Source organism: Papaver somniferum, chromosome 11 (assembly GCF_003573695.1).
Source record: "Papaver somniferum cultivar HN1 chromosome 11, ASM357369v1, whole genome shotgun sequence".
Lineage (NCBI taxonomy): Eukaryota > Viridiplantae > Streptophyta > Magnoliopsida > Ranunculales > Papaveraceae > Papaver > Papaver somniferum.
The window spans coordinates 133,113,953-133,135,369 of record NC_039368.1 but is presented as its reverse complement, the minus strand read 5'-3'; the positions used below and the strand labels follow the sequence as shown (position 1 = coordinate 133,135,369).

At 35.6% G+C, this 21,417-nt stretch overlaps 1 long non-coding RNA gene across 3 annotated transcripts; it reads right to left on the bottom strand.

The window, feature by feature from the left end:
* Window positions 1-5,291: 5,291 nt before the first annotated feature.
* On the bottom strand, window positions 5,292-8,058 carry LOC113320222. Of its 3 annotated transcripts, XR_003345969.1 has the most exons (7): window positions 7,858-8,058; window positions 7,451-7,516; window positions 7,185-7,291; window positions 6,838-6,920; window positions 6,598-6,694; window positions 6,213-6,369; window positions 5,292-5,669 (listed from the first exon to the last, which is right to left on the bottom strand). It is a non-coding gene; the product is annotated as an uncharacterized LOC113320222 (long non-coding RNA). The 3 variants fall into 3 exon arrangements; XR_003345968.1 differs by having other exon boundaries at window positions 6,598-6,920; XR_003345971.1 differs by lacking the exon at window positions 6,838-6,920.
* Window positions 8,059-21,417: the final 13,359 nt, after the last annotated feature.

The window sequence follows — 21,417 nt, the reverse complement described above, 5'->3', positions numbered from 1 at the left end:
GCTGCACTCACAGTTCTGAAATGATCCATTTATGGCTTCCCTTGCAGCCAGATGCTGCCACTTCTTGTCCCTATAAAGGTTTGCAGATCAAAAATGCATAAGCTATTAGTGCATCCATGAATATTTAGAATGGGAAATATAATAAAGACCTCAGCATAGTGAATGTCAGATAAGCAGTTTAAAAATGGGAAATAGAATAAAGACCTCATCATCGAAATGCTAAACCGCTAAAAAAAAAGAAATAAAGGCGTACAGCTTTCAAAAAAATATCCCAACTTGCAGGTTACCAAGAAACTTCAGTCAACCAACATGTAATACTCGCCCTCGCCTGCTTCTCCAACTATGGAAATATCACCTGGAACTGAAAGGGAATTTAAAGTGAGCAAGCGTGCCCAGTGGATACTCATAAAGTCCAGAAGCAATCACCAGAATTGATTTTTAAAACATTTATAACAACGATAACTTTGTGCCGAAAAATAAGCTTACTGACAGAAATTTAAACATTGGGCAAACATGTATATATTGCGACTTCTTCTATTAATAAAATTAATAAATACTACCAGCAAAGGCCAGGCCTCGGCACTATTCCATACCAGAAAACATGGTGAAGTCCCCATAGCATAACAAGGTTATATATCGGGATCACTGGATCCCGTAATATCGAGGAAATACCAATACATACGCTCAAACAATTGGGAATTCCATTCTCACACATAACAAGCATCAATAAATATACTTACTCCTTTCCAATCAATGGAGAGAAATAATTGGACAGGAACATTTCAAAGAGTTTTAAGTTCAAACATCGACTAACAGATATGAATGATTTCCATAAATAAATTACCCAAACAATAAGAAATGCACAACTATGATTGCAATAAAATCTCATAAGTCCCCACCTTAATTTTGCTACGCAAACCTTAAGCTCTTTGATCTGCTTGGTAGTTTGAAGTTGTCGAAATCATAGAGAAGCTAAGCTAAAGATAAAACAAGAGTCCAGTCAACTTACAAGATTCTCAAAATATTCTACACCAACCAATTTGACTATAACTTTCTGGCTGCACAATGGTTTTCGACAAATGATACCTTTGGTATAACTGGCGCGAGCAATAAACTCTACAAGGTAAACATAAAGCTAATAGGAACGTAAGATGGTCGAAATTCTAGTTAAGTATGGAAATCGAAAATTATCCTAATTCATTAATTCTCATACATATTTCTTTCCCAAAATAAAGAAAATTACTTAGTTTCCATTGTTCCATCAACAAGAACCGATTAGCTTATCTAACTGGCCTAATAGTAAAAATTTCCTCAAATAAAAACTAATCATTACTCAAATATTAATAAGTAAAAAGAGATAAATCTGATCGATGAAAGAAAGTCAATTATTACCTTAAGGAAATCCCGATCCTAACCTGCCCTTACTTTTTCTTCTTCCTCTAACAATTCTACTCTTCCTCTTTCTTATCTTATCTTTCTTTGTCCTCTCTCTAGCTATCTATACTTGACTGAAAACTCAAAGCACCTTATTCATCTAATTGGGGTCACTTGAGGTGTCGTTCGATCTAGCTAGTGAATACAAAGCTTATCTACAATATCATGTCTAAACAACCTAATTCTAGTTGGTTTGTTGTCATTGCAAACCGTCTACACTTCCTTCCATAAGCCACTAAAACCCACTTAACTACCCCTGCTAAAATACCCAGGTCCAAATCAATACCTAGTCAGTAAATGATGTTAACAAAAGAAAAATAATAATAATTAGTAATGAAAAAAATAAAAAATGTGAGATAAATTAATAGTATGGCATCGAAACTGTTGATCACTACAGTACCGCCTGGAGGTATAACAACTTTTAAAAGTGCAATTTCCAATCCAATCATTTAGGGAAGACTGGAGTTTCATAGGAAAACAACCTGATATAAAAATACAAAGGCCTAAGTAGTCACCAGAAACAACTAGAGATGTACTTATTCAGAGTTAGACAGTCAAAACGAACTAACTCACCTGATTTAACAGAGCAATAGTCCGTCCTAATGGAATAATTCCAAGAAGCTCATCCACCACCGCTAAATCTAACAATCTCCACCAACATCATGTCCTCCGTCCTCTACCTACAGCACAACCGAGTCATTGATCTTGAAACCAACAAAGCACATCAGCTCCGACATATGCCTCAGTAACCACAACACCATCACAAAGATCGAAATTTTAGTCTGCTTCACTAACCTGAATCTTACAGGCCATCGTAATTAACACAGTTGTAATGCAGGATAAGCCATGTATCAACATTTAACATACCACTGAGTCATCTTACAGGAAATAACATAAATGGGTAGCAAGCACTCATCAAATAAGACAACTAGCTAGGGAACCATTCAATATTCAGTGTTACCCTCGACTACTGCAGCTCTGTGTATGCATATAATTGCATATATTACAGTAATAACATCAGTTTTGTTTCAATAGTCCAAGGTGATGTTTTTATTAAAGATCAGTAAGCTAAATATTATTCATCATTGCATCCACATCTATAAACTTCTTGGACAAATAACTTTCAACATAATAAATCTATATGGACATCAACGTAGTTCTACTAAACATGCAATTGATTGAAGAACAGATTATAGCAAACTTCATCTCCAAAAACAATTTATCTATTTATGCATCTCATACTGTAATCAATCTAAACTAAAAGAACCCACATCAAAAAATCAGTTCTGTAATCAATCTAAACATTCAAAATACCCTATAATTTCACCCTAATCTTTCACCCAATTTCATATAACTAAATTATCAAACGATTCTGAAGATATAGATAACTCAATCACTTAACTCGTCAAGAAAAAGATGACCAACGAAATTATCATCAGCAAAATCAACTCTGAACCATCTTCAACGTTCCCACAGAAAAATCAATTTATCATCAGCAAAATCCATCAACTCTGAACCATCTTCTTCATCGATTTAGGTCAAATCGATGTACATAATTAACAGAATATATAACCTAGCTAAAATTGAAACTCAGATTCAGTTTTGGTGAAACGGCTAACCTCACTTAGAAATTTTTACACTCTTAGAGAGGGTTAATGGCAGCACCCACGAAGAAGAAGGGAGAAGGAGATTTTTCTCTTGTGTTGTGTCGACTAAATCAAGAGAAAAGGGTTAGAATTTGTCCAAGTCAAACTTCCTACTAGGTCACGAATTGTTGACTTGGTCTTGAATTCAGTTTTCTAATATTAAGAAAAATAAAAATAAAAATAAAAATAGATTTTCATTTTTAGAAATTAAATTAAATTGTTAGTTTGTATAAATGTTGGGAAAGTTGTGACAATCAAAATCCTAAGAGTGGTTGATTTGGGGTTGCTTTAGATGTGGTGAAAGTTTTGGGTGGAATTATAATTTTAAATTATAATTGTGATTGTTTGGATAATTATTAACAAATATTGTTGTGACTAGTAAATTTTTTTTAATATTTTTATTTATTATCACGAATACAAAATTTGTTACAGTTATAACTGTTGCAAGAATTATCACAGGCGTACCAGCGACTGAAAAATAAACTGTGACAAGTTGCACTGTGAGAAAATCCTGGTTTTGGTGTAGTGACAATCGACATTCTCATTCCATTACATATAGCTCCATGTCATTCTGCAAATCCAGAGCGCATCTTCTCCTGCAGAAAATCATTTTAGTTAAACATATATCAAATCGCTAAGATGTGACAAGGACAATGTTATTGTAGTTATCTACCCTGTAAAGATATGTGGTTTATAACACACAGAATTTCCTAATTAAAAAATAATATGACGTTCTCTACATTGAAAAGCTAGGTCTGAACTAAAATCAGATACTGGTCTCTAGTAGACCGACCTTCTTATTCAAATCATAATTGTAAGTTTCAACATGTTGAAGTAGCAGGACTGCTTCCAACAATGAAGCAAGAGAACATAATCACAATTAGTAAATAACGAGTAAATATCAAAAACCACATTCGTGGAAAGAAAAATTACTAGGGAAGGGATGACGCACTACATTTCTGGTTATGGTTTTTCCTTGATTCCCCACTACGGGATGAACTTGTCCAAGGCTTTTCAAACCATCCAAAAGCAACCTTGCAGTAATTATGATTGCTTCCTCTAATATTTTTTTAGAAAAGTACCTACGCGTACCGGAACCATACCTGGTACGGTACGTGTATCGGATGGTATCGGAACCGAGGTACAAGATACAGGTACCGGTCCAAAATTTTGGAACCGAGGCTAGGGAGGTACAGGTATTCGGCCTCGACAAGAACCGAGCCGAACCGTACCGTGTGCACCCTTAATACAAACCAAAGTTCATTTCTGGAACAAACTCCTCATAAAACCTATTGTGGATGGTGGTTTTTAGCCTAGGATTAAAATCGTAAAACCGCACATCTGACACGACGTCATTATGATCATTAGCACATCTATTGAATCGATCAGCATGCTTACGTTAGAATTACCAGGGTATCTTTTTTCTTTTATGAGTCATGTTCCACATTTCAGACCTTACAAGTATGTGTTTGTAGAAACCTGAGTCTGAGGATAGAATCTCTTACGCATATCAAGATGCCTCCTAAAGCTTGCAACTATGTCATCTGTCTCGGGAATACCTCAAAGGATTACCCCTTAGTTGATTGTTCTAAATCCCGAGGTAGGAAGATTGTCTCATCTTGTGTTGATCACTCTTCCTCCAACGAGTGTCCAATGTCAAAAGCAGAAATGGAGCTCACTAGAATTGCAACAAATTCTACTAAGTTTGTTGATCTTCATAATCATAATCAACTCATCGATAGTATTGTACTACTCTATTTTCTAGTGAACGAAGAAGTATGGATTGGGTATTGACAACAACCAAAGTGTACCATGTTGACACTAGTCCAGAAGGGGCTATAAATGACGAATGAAAATTGTTATAAAGCATCGTTTATCACAATTTTCATCTGTCATTCGAACCGTTATTTATTTGGTGTAACTCTTTATAAATAACAAATAAAAACTATTGTATAAAATCACGGATATGGTTTGTCATTAAGAATGACAAATAAAGTTTGTAATTAAGAATAAGAAAAATGGTTTGTTATTTAGAGTAACAGTGTCTTCTTGTCATTTAATATCAATATAAATAAATTAATGGATATTCCTGATTATTATTATTATTTATTTATTTATTTATTTTAATTTTAATTTTTTTTGCTGAATTCGTATTTTAAAGTGAATCAGACAATGCTAAATTTGGAATTGAATAAGCTGAATCGGAAATAGAATCTGAAATCTGGTATACATTGCATTTAAAAGATGAAGTTTTACATTACAACCAAAAAAGGATAAATTCATCCTGCATTTCCAACTCAAAATCACACTGAACAAATCAATCTACTATGACTGCCACTTAATCTACATTTAATGTAGTCTCTCCTATAGGATTACAGAAGTTTTATGCCTCATAATCATATGACCTAGTGACACATCTCCAAAGTATTGCATCGTATAACATCCACTTGGATCCAGTATAACATTAATGAGGCAGTTATATTCGGCATTGCTGGGTGGCGTAGTAAAATCAACAAAAACACTTGCAACAGCTCCCCTCAGTTACTCAAAAATCAATACGTTAAGGGAATGTTGAATAATCCCTGTATCCTGTGTAAGAAGATGCCAAGTTAGTTTAAAAACACTCTGAACACTTTCAACAAACATCAAAGCTATAAAATGTTACAGCAGCTAGCAAAGGCATATAACCAAAAAAGGAAGACACATTTTTTAAGAGAGACAATGAAGAAGTGGAAACAATCCAACTACGAACAAACTTATACTCTTCCTCAATGAGTCATAACTTATGTGTAGTTTTCCTAGTAGAATTATAACTAGAGCCGCTACTTTACATAACCACTATATCTAGTTAATATAATAATTCGAAGTTTCAAACCAACTATATTCAAAACTAAATCGAGGCAAGCATAGTCAATTGCAATGCCTTCGCTGCAAAGTCAAACCTCCAAATAATACCAAAGAAGAAAAAAATAAAATCATTTTTCCATCTTGAATTGCAGCTTCAAATTCAGTGGAATCGCTAACCCAACTGAAGTCGATAACTCATTTATGTATGTAAACCAGGAGAAGGAAAAAAGTAAACAATATATTCCAAAAGAAGCAGAACAAAGCAACAAATAAGTCGTACCATACCTCGGAACCTCCAGTAGGTGGATTGGTAGCTGACTGACTATTTTTATATGAAACAAGTTCTCCTCCAGAACCAAAAGACACCGCCGCTGGGCATTTCATCCAATTTGGAGCTCTCCAAGTACCCCAATCACAGTCTTTACAAAAACATCATCGAGTCCTGCTCAAGCATAAAGCATAGACATTGTCAGCAACTTAATAAAATTTACCTTCCACAACAACAAGCAGTTTATATTCAAACTAATTAAATTGAGGATATGTTCTCGTAAGAATAAGAGGATGTGAGGAGCATATGGCAACAAAAGATGGGTCTTTCAAGAACTCTTAAAGCCTTGGAAGATTCCTTAAAATGCCTCCAAAATCCAACTGTAAGGAGGAGGTAGCAAACCTATTATGTAGATCATTTATAAATTAGTTTCCATCAATGCACAGGTAAGTGTTTAACAAATTTAGCCTCCATTTAAGCTCCATCACCATCGCATCGCCTACAATTAAACATGTGAACAAAATTTAAAATTTTGCACGACTTAAATTGACTTATCGCGGAATTTAAAATTGAAACTAGAATAAAAACTATCCTGAAATTAGTCGCCACATAGAAACCAAAGGACATGATCCACACCATTACCAATAGAATTGGAAAGTGAGATGGAAGAAAACAAAGCGCTGAATGGCTCAAAGTCCACCTCAAGCATGAGGTTCTTATTGGCCCTGTACCAGAACATCACAATTTAAATGAAAAACTCAGAGAATACATATATCTAACAGAACTAATAGTGGTGAATATTAGCATTCCTCTTTATCTTCCATTTACAAGTTCTTTGAATTGCAATTACTCATAAGCAGTCAGCTCTGTTGCGTATATATATATTATATAATACAATAAAATAAAATTACACACTAGAACCTTGATGCCTATATGATCCATAAAATACTAAATTAAATCAAGGAGCAACAAAATTTATCAGCAATTACCTTGCCAGAAAAGCTCACAATCGTTACTATCTCTTCGAATCGCTAAGGCATTGCAAAACAGGTTACAGGTTCCGGCATAACTTGTTAGGAAATTGTCACCATAACTTCTGTACACATATATAACAAACCCAATACCTTTAATTTTGTTGAAATTAAATTGACTTAGATTGTCAAAATTCAATTGAGATAACAAGTCTAGAACCTCAAAATCAAAATTCAGTTTTCAGAGTTCAAAACCTAAATAGAGGACTAATAGTTGTTCTTACCATCTTATTATTTCACAAAATCTCCATCTCCATACTTGTAGTCATCATCTTTTGTTGTTGAAAACCCTAAGAAACGAAGTAAAAAAGAGATGTTTCAGAACTCTTCAACGATTGTAAGCAAATTTGAAAGAAGAGCGTAACCCTAAGCAGAAGAATGAAAAACGAGGCCTTCACCATTTCTCCCTCTTCATCAACATAATCTACTTCTTCTTTGTTTGAGCAGAGATTGGGAGAGAGATTCGGGGATAGAGGGTTATCGATATGGTTTACGGGGATTTAGCAGATGGATAGGTTTTTCTATGCTCTTCTTGATCGAATGATATAAAGAAATTTCTGGTGCAGTGAAGGATAAAAAGATAAATAGTTTTGAAACTGGGAAAATTTAGGTTTTTCTGAGAGAACATTACCTGATGAGGATGAGAAGAATCCCTGTTTCTCCATTCGAACTCAAGACTTTTACGAGGCTTTGGTAAGATCATGGTTGGTGGAAGGATTTTTCTGCAGAGAAACGTCTAGGGTTTTCAATGTCTCGGATAAAAGAAAACTTGGAAAAGTGAAAGCCAAATGAAAGAGATTATCGGATCGGGTGATAAGGACGAGGTGGGATGGGATTCATCTCCAGCCGACCAGGAAAAAAAAGTTGTAAGACCATTATAGCACTGCCACAAGTTATCCGGTGGCTAACCATTTTCAAACTGATATAAACGTGGTTAGCCTCTACTGTGAGCCCAATAGAAAACTAGTGGTGGGCTTATAAAAGCCTGATATATGTGTCAGACTTTTATTCCGTGGTTTAATAGTTTCTCATTAAATGACACACCTAATAAATTATGTATAAGAATAACGTTTTTTTGACGTTAAATGGTGGGCCCAGCTTTTTTCATGTTATATGAGAGAAATTACTTGTAATATCGTAACCACGCAACTAATATGTCATTTAAAAATGTAATTAATGATCCCTTCTGGACTAGCGTAAGTGTACTATATATTCTTCTGTAACTCTGCAATCGTCTCTTGTTGTTACACATAAATGTCAGTACATGCAACTTTACGCACACTTCCTTGGTAACTGGGCCAATGGCCGTTGAGTTAGAGCCATGGATATGGGGGTATCAAAATCCTTGGGGGTGTACTGGAATACATACAAGACAAAACATATTTCAACTGTGTTGTGGTATCCCAAACAAATTAGAACCACTATTAGCACTGTTGCAATTCGGTGCCAAAGCAGAAGGGTTTTCATCCATTCCTCCGGTCTATGGCTTCTACTTATGGGTGCTAGCTGCATATGCTCCTACATGATTGATCCTTTTCTTAGTCCACTTGCTTGCATCGCGACATCTAACTTGCTACTATGTTTCAAAAATTTCTATGTGACCAAAGATCTTCCGAGTGACCGAAAATCTATCAGTTTGACTAAACCAATCGCTATGCATCACACATGTCACCGATTTTGCTTCATGTGCACATGGTTTACTTGATGAAAGCAGGGTACGTGATATGTGGTGCATTTTATTTTGTTTTTCTTTCTTGACTGCTATACGTATAAACTTTTTTTTCCCACCTTATCTTGGGCACACTATTTATGCCAATTTGTATAAAACAAAAGAAGATACAAACTAACAAATTTCCATGCATCGTTCTTGTCTAGTTTTGCCAAGTAAGAAAAGCATATATAGGCATTAAAAAATGTTACCACCCAATGACCTTTGAATTTGTGATTAGGGGTGTACTAAAATCCATACAAATAAAACATACTTCACCCACGTATTGGCTTCTACGTACTGACGGGTGAAAACTGCATATATACCCTCCCGCGCGGATGGTCCTTTCCCAGTTCCCTTGCATCACGAGCAATAATTTGCTACTGTGTCCCAGAATTTCACCATACGAACTAAAATCTTCCAAGTGGCTTAAAATCTTTGGAAATCCAAATTTTTTTAAAACACGGATCAAATGGACGAGTAAAAATTAGTATGGGTGAAATGGACAAAAAAGAAAAACAGTAAGGATGAAATTGGATTCATCCTAGCTTAAACTTAAAAAATAGCGAGGATTAAACTGGATGCATCCTGTGTAAATTAAAAATAAGAAAAAATATTTGAAAATGAACTGCATGAAACTGGATATATCCTGGTTATTTTTACATTTTTGTCCATTTAAATATTATCAAAATCTAAATGTTTTTTCACTCAAAAATTGTTGGTTTTGATCTTTTTAACCAATTTTGTGTAAAATCTTCTCAGTGCACATTTGGTTTACTTGATGAAAGCAGTGTGCACGACACACTCATGCGCGGATTGGATAAAAGAGGATTGGCAAAGAGAAATTATCTTATAAGAAACGGCTTTTCTATTATCAAGTACTAACTTGGACATAAATCTATTAATGGTATTGCACAAAGATGTAAGTAAGTCCGAAATCCGCAACAGTTTTTGGTGACTCATATTGGGATGATGTTCGACTCGAAAATTGGGGCATCATGTTTGTTACCCCATCCATCCTTGATATTGGCATTAGGTCCTCCTCAGTTTAACCCCTGGGCTTAGACTCAGACATTTCAGTTTTTTTTTGGAGTTCAACTTATGCCCTCTCCTTTTCTATTTCTTTTTTTCTTTTTATGAATAAATTTGCCTCTTAATAGGTTTTCCTTTAAAGAAAAAATGCATAAAAAGGTCTTTAGAAGAACTTGACATGTGCATTTCCTGACCACCACAACGGCCAGCAGTCCAGTAAAAACAAAGATAACTACAAAGATAGAAAGCCATTGTCAATGAAAAAGCTTTTTTTACTCTATTTAGTAAATATAACCCATCTTTCCAATTTTTTCTTCCTTTTTCTGAATCATATTTTAAGTAATAAACTGAATATATATACACTTTGATTAAGAGAAAGGGACAGACGATTTCCGGCACCTCGATTTCCGGCACCAAGCTCCTCCTTCTCCGGCGACCTCTCACTGCACAGATCTACTCCTCTAGGGATAGATCTGAGCAATACCCTCTTTTCCCTTCCGTTTTGTTGTTAGTTTTTCTTTGTTTTAGGTAGGATTTAGATGTTTTCTTTTAGATTTAGTTTTGGGTATCATCCATCCTTGCCGGCGGCAAGTTATCTTCGTCTTCATGGCGGTTGTTTTTGTGCTCTTGGAGCATCCTATCTCGGCTTCAATGGTCGTTTTATGTTGGGTTTACAAGGTTTCAAGTACATCTCCGGCGACCTCCGGTTACCGGAAACTTCATCTGAAAATTCAAGAACAAAAGCAAATCACTCCTTTTATGGAGTATCTCTTTCTCAAGAAGAAGAAAACTATCAAAAATGGTGGATTCATAATCCGAAAACCATTTCTCTGCCGATTCAATAAGTTCTCCATTCATACTTGTTTCTAGTATCTTACCAATTTTCTTCCTCTTCTCTTGTTAGAATTGTTGGTGTTGTATTATTATGATATGATTATTCATTATGTTTCTTAAATCTTAATGTATTGAAACCCTATGTAACCTAATTCTACTATCAATGAAGTTGAGTTATTTATCAAAAAAAAAAAATTAAGAGAAAGGGAAGGGAACTTTACCTCTGCTGGTCACTCTATTAATACCTCTCCCAGTCCACTCAACTGTGAGCTAGGTTCATTAACTAGTCACTCACTACCACCAGCATTGCAATGTCTGAAATGGGTGGGCGTGCCAGTTCCGTCCCAAGCCCAAAAGGGTTGCACCCATTCATCTATTTTATGGTTTCCACTTTTTTTTTGCCGCAAACAAATGGAATTTTATTAAGATAAGGAGTTTAGGTTATCCAACAATAATTGTTCCTCTGTAATACTAGGAGGATTAACTGACCAGACCTGACTTACTCTAGACCTTCTACTAAACTTGGCAAGCTTATCCGCTGCTTTATTACAAATTCTAGGAATGTACTTGCATTCCCAGCCATGAAAAGACTTTAAAACTACTAAAACATCAATCAAAATACCTTCATTTTCCCATGCTATAACTGGTGATGCTTTGTTAATGTAATCTGCAATATTCTTTAGATCAGTTTCGAATATCACATCTGTAAGCTGCATCTCTTTACTCCATCTGACAGCATCGAGAAGCACCAGGCATTCAGCTTGCTCAGCATCTCTTATTCATGCATAGCATTTTGTTGCGTGTCCTCTCCAAGTACCTGCAAAATCAAGCAAAATACAAGAAGTTCTAGTTAGTCCTGTGTTAGAGTCAAAAGAACCATCACAATTGACATTTAAGAATGGCAACTTGGGTGGAGACCAAACTGCATTAGACTGAAGATTGTTATAAGATAACTGCTGGTTATGGGCAGTAATTTTATGCAATCTGTCAATACAACTTGCAAAGCTAATAGATTTTCTAGCAGTATCTCTTGGTTCAGGTTTTTTGCTTTGGAAGACAGTCTCACATCTGTCATTCCATATACTCCAGGCAACCACCATAACCAGGTTAATCCAACTGTCTTCTGAATTATTCTGCTTATCTTGTTGGATCCATCCCTGAAAGATTTCAAGAATAGACGTATGAGGCCCCTGTAGAAAAACACTTCCACCTGGGACTTCCATCCAGACATCCCTTGGATAAGGGCATAAGAATAAAATGTGCATTGTGCTTTCATCAAACTGATTGCACAAAGGGCATTGTTGGTTAATATAACCACGGGTTCTTGCAAGTCTCTCTCTAGTGGGAAGGATATCTGACAAACATTTCCAAAAGAAATGTTTGACCCTTGGCCAAGTATTCACTTCCCATAAATCTTTCCATTTGGCAGTAGAACCTTGAATATCAGTTGAGACCTGAACATCCCCCAAGCTTTCCTCATACAACTTGTTATATGCAGACTTCAAGGTGAAACCCCCATGTCGTGTAAGTTTCCACATCAGCTTGTCATCCAGCATTGGAGAAATCCTCATTTGTAATATTAAATCTACTATTTGCTGATCAAAGAGGTGTTGAAGTAAGTGTAAGTTCCATTCTGTACCATTTGAGTTTAAAAGCTCCATAACCCATATATAATCTTCACTATCATTTATATCTGCTCTTGGACTTGGTGGATTATCCAATCCTATTATCCAAACATCCAACCAGATTTTTATCTTATTTCCCATTCCTACTCTCCACCAGCTGTTTGCTTTTAAGAAGGAAATATTATGTTGCAACCCTCTCCATGACCAAGAACGTTCATTTTTTTGGACTAGCATGTAGTAGACTAGTTGCTGGGAAGTACTTAGCTTGAATTGCTTTAGCCCATGGTTCTTCAGAATTAGTGCATAACCTCCAAACAGCCTTGACAAGTAATGCTTGATTTAAGACTCTTAGATCTCTAAAACCTTGTCCACCAACATTTTTATGCCCGCCTAAAGATTTCCAAGAGGTGATGTAAGTGCCTCTCTTTTCAGTAAGTCCCCACCAGAAATCCCTTTGAAGAGCCTCCATTTGATTGATAGTATCAACTGGAATTTGTAAACAACTCATTGAGTAGGCTGGTATTGTATTTTTCACAGTTTTAATTATTAAAGATTTTCCACATTGTGTCATTGTCTTACCATTCCATGTAGATAGTCTTCCTTTAAATTTTTCAACCAAGTAAGAAAAATATTCAGTTTTCTTCTTTTTCATGATAAGTGGAATACCAAGGTACTTTTCATTGGGATTCATTCTTTGCACTTTCAGCCTTCTAGATAACAGTCTGCAGAATCTATTAGGAACTTTAGCACTGAAGTAAACACTTGATTTATTGAAATTCACCAGTTGTCCAGAGGCAGCACCAAAACTATCAATAATCTGAAGCAAATTGTTGATATTATGCAAGTCAGCTGTAGTGAAGAGTAAACAATCATCTGCAAATAGTAAGTGGGAGATGACAGGGGCTCCTGCAGCAATTTTTATTCCTTCTATTTGACCCTTGTGTTCTGCTTCTAATAACTGTCTTGAAAAGGCTTCCATAAGGATGATGAAAAGATATGGGGATAATGGATCCCCCTGTCTAATCCCCCTTGAAGGTGTATAGTAATTACATGGTACTCCATTTAGCAATACTGAGATTTTAGTTGTCCCAATACATTGCATGATTAGTTTGCAAAAAACTTCACATAAGCCCATTTTTTCCATAATATCCATCAAAAAAGGCCATTCAACCCTATCAAAGACCTTTGACATATCCAGCTTAAGAGCAAGAGTATGTTTATCTTCTTTTTTCCTTTGCATTGTGTGAATAATCTCTTGTGCTAATTGGATGTTATCAGAAATATGCCTGCCTGGTACATAAGCTGCTTGTAGTGGAGAGATAATCTTATTCATAATCGTCTTCATTCTTGTAGCAAGTATTTTGGAGATGAATTTGTATGAAGTATTACACAAAGCAACTGGCCTCAAGTCAGATGGAAATTGCTTGTTTTTTGTCTTAGGAATCAAAGAGATATTAGTCTCATTTAATTTCTTAAGAAAAAACCTGTTTGAAAGAATAGTTGCACACTCTGGATCATATTGTGACCAACTATATCCCAATGAGATTGAAAAAAACCAGGTGGAAAACCATCTGGCCCAGAGGCTTTCCAAGGATTCATACTTCTCAAAGTTTTTAGAATCTCTTCTGCAGTAGGAATGCTAATGAGCATTTGATTATCTTCTTCTGATATTGACTGTGGAATGCAGCTTAATATATCTTCATTTCTTTCTGGATTTGATGTTGTATGTATGTCACTGTAATGTGTAACCAACAAGTTTTCCAGCTCCATTCTTGCAGTGCACCAATTACCAGTACTATCTTTTAAAGCAGAAACGTGATCCCTTGACCTTCTTCGATTAGCATTTGTGTGGTGAAATTTTGTATTTCTATCCGTTTCCATATAATATTGGTCCCTTGACTTCTGTTACCAAAATTTATTTTGTATGTGCTGCCAATGTTCTATCTGCTTCTCAACTTCAAGCACTTGGTCATTGTTTTGATTATGATGAATATTTTGTTGTAGTTGTTCTAATTGATCATAAAGCAGATGTATGTTGCTGTGGATATTCCCAAACTTTTCCTTGTTCCACTTTGAAATGAACTGTCTAGCAAAGATTAGCTTTTTGGATAGTTGAAAAGAATGTGAACCTGGCACTGGTTGATCCCAAGCAGCAGCAATTTCAACTTTCAAAGTTTCATCACGTTCATAACATTGGAAGTACTTCCAATTCCTTTTCTTATCACCATCTGAATAAGAAGTATCAAGCAATATAGGGCAATGGTCAGACCCCAACTGCGGTAAATGCATAAGTTTTGCATCTGGAAAAAAAAGAACCCACTCTTCATTCGATAAAGCCCTGTCCAACCTTGAACGATGAATCCCAGTACCATGAATATTACTCGACCAAGTGAAAGATCTGCCTATGTAACCCATATCCTCAAGACCAGCTTCAAATATCATGTTGACATAAGGAGAATCTCTGGATGAAGAAGTGAAAGAAGTATTTGAAGAAGAAATATGAAGAACTACAGCTCTTGAGTCATGTTCAAAAGTCAGATTCAAGTCACCCATCACAACCCACGGTTGATTTACTTGGTAACTTAAGTCTCTGATATACCCCCATTACTTCTCTTTATTGTGCGGATAGGGAGAGCCATACATGCATGTTAATAACCACTCAGGCTTTGAAGGATCATCTGTAACTAGACAATTAAATATCCAAGTGTCTGCATTCACAACTTTAAATTGAAAACCATCTTTCCATAACAATATTGTACCACCTGCTTTTCCTACAGAAGAAATGAGTTTTTGGTTTGGAAATTTATAAGGTTTAACTAGTTTGGTCACTTTTTCTAGGCCTATTTTAGTCTCACTAATGAAAATAACATCAGGATTGTACCTAAATATAAGATCATGCAAATGATTTCTAGTGACTTTTTTAAAAAAACCTTGACAGTTCCATGCTAAAATCCTCATATCATCTAGCAGTTTAAAATTTCCAAAATCTTTATCAAAAGTAATATGGCTGCTGTAAGTTCTAGAAGAAATTTGAGGTTTATTCTGGGTCTCAATATGCAAATAATAAACACTATCGAAAAAATAATTTTTAAGAATAAGAAAATAGAGCAAGGATTATAGTAGACGTAGGGAGAAGAGAATTTTTCTACCGTAATTGCATGGCTTCCTTGATTTTGCATGGCATTTGTATTTGTGTCTGCAGCATTAATGTTGTTTGCAATCCTTTCAACTCCAACCATAAAGTAAGCATGAGTATTTATGATCACATTGTCATTTAAATCCCCACCATGAGCAGCCAAAATGGGTCCTTGAATTGAAGGATTCGAACCATTTGTTTGTGCAGATTGATTCCTAGCTCTCTTAGAAGTGCGCTCCCCTACAACTTCAGTTGTACCTTCAGCATTCTCACCATCATGGATATAATCATTCTCTTGATTTTCTCCAACATTCTCTGCATCGGATTGTATTTATTGATTCTTAGCTCGACAGTGCTCCTCATATTCCTCTTCAGTCATTGCCCTTTCCTTCAAAATCTCTCCAATTTCTTCATATGTCGCGTCATCATGATCCACTATATAACAAGTATCACAAAGTCTATGAGGTTGCTTAAACCAGTGATATCTTATCCAAACTGGTGCTCCAGCATTTGTATTCTACCATTCTCCTCTCTTCAAGGGTTTTGACAGCTCCATCTCTACACGTACTGTGATCCTATTTCCAGATCTCGGCCTACAGTTTTTAGGATGAGTCGAAATCTTCCTTCCAAGATCTTCAATTGCTTCATTCACAACAGCTACATGATGATTCTCTAACTGGAGTCCTTTGAATTGTACGGTCCATTCTTGCTTATCGAAGACGTAATCATTATAAGCTTTATCAGTTGTGTATTCCTGCAGAGCCGACAAACTTCTTTGAATGTTCCAAGGAGATTTTTTGAGCACATCCTTCATATCTTTCTGAGAATTAAATTTGAAAAAAAGATATTTTCCTACAACCCTGGTTTATCTTTTCCTATAATTCTTCCACAACAGGTTCAATTCATCTTTGATATCTGAGACTTCAACTTCGTCATATGTAGTATTAAGCTTGCCAATAAGACTATTAGACCAAGCATCATCCGCCTGATTAATATTTCTAGCATAACCAATAGCAGATCTCTCTCTTATGATATTAGTCACTCTCAGTCCTTCAGTTATCTCACCAACATTGACATTAGCGTTTTCCATTTCTCCAGATAGCAGACGATATTGTTTAGGGTTTGTTTTTTCTTTGAGATGAAGATTAGTGCAAGGACACAGACTTATTATAAAAAGTTTAGAGAATAAAATTTAATTCCCCAAATATCTTGTTTCCTTAAGAAAGGGTCATGAAAAACAAAATATTGACAAGGATATTTTCTGCAAGCTATAAATTGCATATTTTTAGGATAGTTAAGAGGGTTTCTAAACTCACAGAGTGTATTAGGCGTATTAGGCGGAAAGTAACAAATTTGAATTCTTCGAAGTTTGACTAGGCTAGGAATCGGTGAACTCGTTGAGTTTCTCATGGGTGTATACTGATACAGGGGATGACAATGAATATCATACTGATTGATACTCATAGCTGAAATTAGTGTATACTGCAATACTGCCGAATGGACCGAATATCTTTTAAGCGATACTGCCTGGATTGACAATATAGTCGAAAACATAATGCATAAGCCGAACACAGATATCCAATACCGGATTAACTCCATAGCAACACCAGGGAAGCCTGCAAAAAATTATAGAGCCATTAAAGACAAGAAAAAGCAATCAAAATGAAAAAGGTAAACCCAAGAGAAGAAATCAACCCAGTCTAAAGTCCTATTTAAAACTCTTTTCTGAATCTTCTATTCTTACTACCACATTATAACAGAGGTTAGTAATTACACCACTCTTATGGCTTCCACTTATCTGGGGTAGGGATACTGTTACATACACCCCGGCGTGGAGTATACCATGGTCCTCCTTCTGTTCCCCTTCCAGTTCCACCGTAGAAATTAGGTATTTCCTCCATTTCAAGAAAAGTGATACTTTCACTTTTTCAATTTGGCCTATTTTCAGGAAAATATGAAAATGTAAAAGTATTTTTTTTCCTGAAACGGATGTAGTATCTTTTACATGGGCACACAGTTTCACACATCTATGTGCGGTATCGTTTATGAGGATTAAATCAAATATATATATAGCTACTTACTAGCCCAACGAAGTGATTCAGTAGTATGACTTAAGATTGTTACATGGCCTAGAATCGCATTCATTTTTCTTTTTATCGATCAAAAGGAATTGTATTAAGAAGCACACAAGCTGTGCGCGAGCGAATACACCAAAAAGAGGAGAAAACAATCCAACCAAAGGTAAAAGTTCAAGGATAAACAAAAAGCAACAAAGGCATTTTGACAAATCTTAGAAACTAACCAACTATTGTTACTTGCGAACTAAAACAAAAGCGCAAGCTACATTTAAGTAGGATTTTCATGAACCTCTTCCACATTTAAACTCTTGTGAATTTTTGCCAGACCACTAAACATTTCTTGACGATTTGCCTAGAATCTCATTTTAATAATTCGTATTTTGGATGGGGACGTTTTTTTAATGTGCTTCCATATATTTGAGTTGCTTTATTTTATTTTATTTTTTTTGGCCGGTAAAAAATTTAATGCTGGCGAATTACGAACTCGGATCCCTGATATCATCACCCAAAATTTTTACCACTGTACTACAGTAACACCGGTATTTGAATTGCTTTACTGATTTTGATCATTGGTATGTGGAACATATTTGACATATTATCTGGTGGGTGCAACCGTGTAAACCCATTTCAAGTTGAGCTTCAAAAAAAACCAAAAACTGATTTTCCATCTGATTCTTGTTTTGGATTTTAACCAGTGATGTAGGCCCTAAACGGCATTGCTGCTATAAACTGTTCACGTAAATGTCCTTTACTTACCCTTTGTTTACCAATAACAGAAAAACATTGTTAACAACTAAAAGTCATTGAATGATTGCTAATTATCACTTTTCTGGATTGGCATTGGCCAAGCCGATTGTCGATCCTATGAAGGGCGGAACTACCTTGTGACTAAGGCTAGCTTAAGCCAACCCCAAAAGAGAAAATTCCATTTTCTCCGTAGGTTTTTTTTTTTGAGTTGGGCCTTAGTAGATGCGCGAATTTTACGCTTAAACCAGGCCTAAAAAAGGCTCAAGCCCACTTTATAGCCCATGTCTATTTCCGCCACTGGATCGTGCGGTGATTATTGCCTCACGCACATGGCATACAAACCTAGCACGACGACTCCCATGGATTCATGAAGGTTTGGGAATGGTGAAAACTACAGGGAGACCCATTCTCCCTGATGTTTCTACTGTGAAACTCACGGTCCCGAAATTACAGGCGCGCACCCAAATTCTGGAAGAAAATTATTCTCAAACCCAAATTCTTCTTCTTCTTCTTCGTCTTTTTTCTTCTTCTTCTTATTCTTCTTCTCCACTATACCTAGATCTCAGAAAAAGGGAGAGATTCGATTGATTTCGAGAACAAATTTATGCCTAAATTCGATTGATCTCAACAGCAGCACCAAATCGTCTTCTTCTTCGAATTAACGACAAACACTCTTACTACTGATTCTCTTCATTACAATTTAAATTCACTACTGTTATTAATGGTAGCAGCAAAAATCCCTAAATGGGTTTGTAGAACACGGTTTGGTCATCATAGATTTATGATCAAAACTTGTTTTCAATGAAGATTTTGAAATGAATTTCAGATTTTTATGAAACTCTCAACCGTGAATTGAGTTGGAGTAAGCAATACTGGATGAGTTGTGAAGAAGGTTTAATTGCAGATGATAGTGTAAATATATGAAAGAAGATGATGGTGTAAATACATGATTTTGACCAAGAGCCCCCGAATAACTGAAAGATAATGGTTTGCGTGGAGTTAATGAAACATGAAAGAAGATGATGATGTGGTTATGACTGCATAACATGTCATTCAGTCGAGAAAATGTCTACATAACATGTTATGCATTCGTGAAAATGGATGCATAATCTGTTATGCATCTACAAAATTTGTTGCATAACTTGTTATGCAGTTCAGAAAACCTGCATAACCTGTTATGCAGGTTTAATTGCAGATGATGGTGTAAATACATGAAAGAAGATGATGGTGTAAATACATGATTTTGACCAAGAGCCCCCGAATAACTGAAAGATAATGGTTTGCGTGGGAGTTAATGAAACGTGAAAGAAGATGATGATGTGGTTATGACTGCATAACATGTCATTCAGTCGAGAAACTGTCTGCATAACATGTTATGCATTCGTGAAAATGGATGCATAACCTGTTATGCATCTACAAAATTTGTTGCATAACCTGTTATGCGTCCGAAAATATGGCTACATAATGCACTATGCATCGAGAAAATAGATGCATAACCTGATATGCATCCGTAAGTATGGATGCATACTGCATTATGCATCAATTTTTTATATGTACGGCTAAAATCAACCAAAAAAATGGTTACATAACTTGTTATAGATGCATAACTTTGTTATGCAGATACATAACTTGTTATGCAGTCGAAAAAATGGTTGCATAATTCGCTATGCGTCTGCAGAATGTGTTATGCATCGTTTTTGGTGACTGCATAATGGTTAAGTATCAAGTTTTCAAAAAATTTCCCTAAAATGAGGATCACCTCCGATTTTTTCGTTAAAAACAAAAATTTGATATTCTTGTTTGTACTCGTTGCGTAGCTCTTTTAAAAAGATTTCCAACGATATAAAATTTGTAAAATTCTAAGGCGCGGATTTTTAGATATGTTATGTCCAAGTTGCGCTGCCAATTATACCCCTGAAAAAAATAGTATGCATAACGAGTTATGCCTGAAAAATAGTATGCATAACCAGTTATGTATTGATTCATATAATAATTTCATATAATTATGGGTGTCACGATATACAAAATTAATTGTGGGCTTGAGAACAAGAATATTATATTTTTTGGGTCTCCCCCTAATTTCCCCTTGGGAATATCTTGGGACCAAACTTTGGTACGTAACAGAACCTGTCCATTATCAAATTGGCCAGGTTAATGCTTTGAAATCTCTCTGCAAGCATATCTTCAAATAGAAGAACCCCTTGGATAATTTCTCAAAGAAATAGCAATAAGGTGGCTCAAGTGGCACTAAACGAGACCAAATGCAGCATACGTATATTTCTTTGCGTGTTGTTTCCCTCATAAGTCATACTAACAGAGTTAAGGCAGAAACTACTATATCACTAAACATACCGGCCGAATAAAACAGAGCTGTTGAACTTCAGCTTACAAAGATGTTGAAATGACTTGGGATGTTGACAAGAAGAAGAAAGCAAATCAACATATAAAACCAAGTTAAAAAGAGTTTTTTTGTTTTTTGCTATGTCATAGTACTGTACTACTCTTTTTTCTGGGGAATGAAGAAGTATGGATTGGGTATTGACAACAACCAAAATGTACCATGTTAAGTGTACTATTCTTTTCCCCCAGTCAGACAATTTATTCAGTTATTCATCTACTGCAACTGCAATCGTCTCTTGTTGTTACACATAAATGTAAGCACATCCCAACTTTATGTACACTTCCTTGGTAGTAGGGCCAATGGCCCTTGAATTTGAGCCAATTCTGCATGGCTACTAATGGGGGTACCAATTTGTTTGTGGGTGTACCGGAGTCCATACAAGGCAAAACATATTTCACTTATGTATTGGTATCCCCAAACAATGTAAAACCACCTATTAGCACTACAGTCGAACCTCGATAAATAAATAACCCCGCCAAATGAATAATTTCGGTCCCGATTTGGGCCAAGGTGATAAATGAATAACCTCACTTTATGCATTAATATAAAATAAAAAAATTTGGATCCTTAAAGGCCCTATAGAAATATAAACAAATAATCATTGAATAATATGTAAAAAATACATATAAA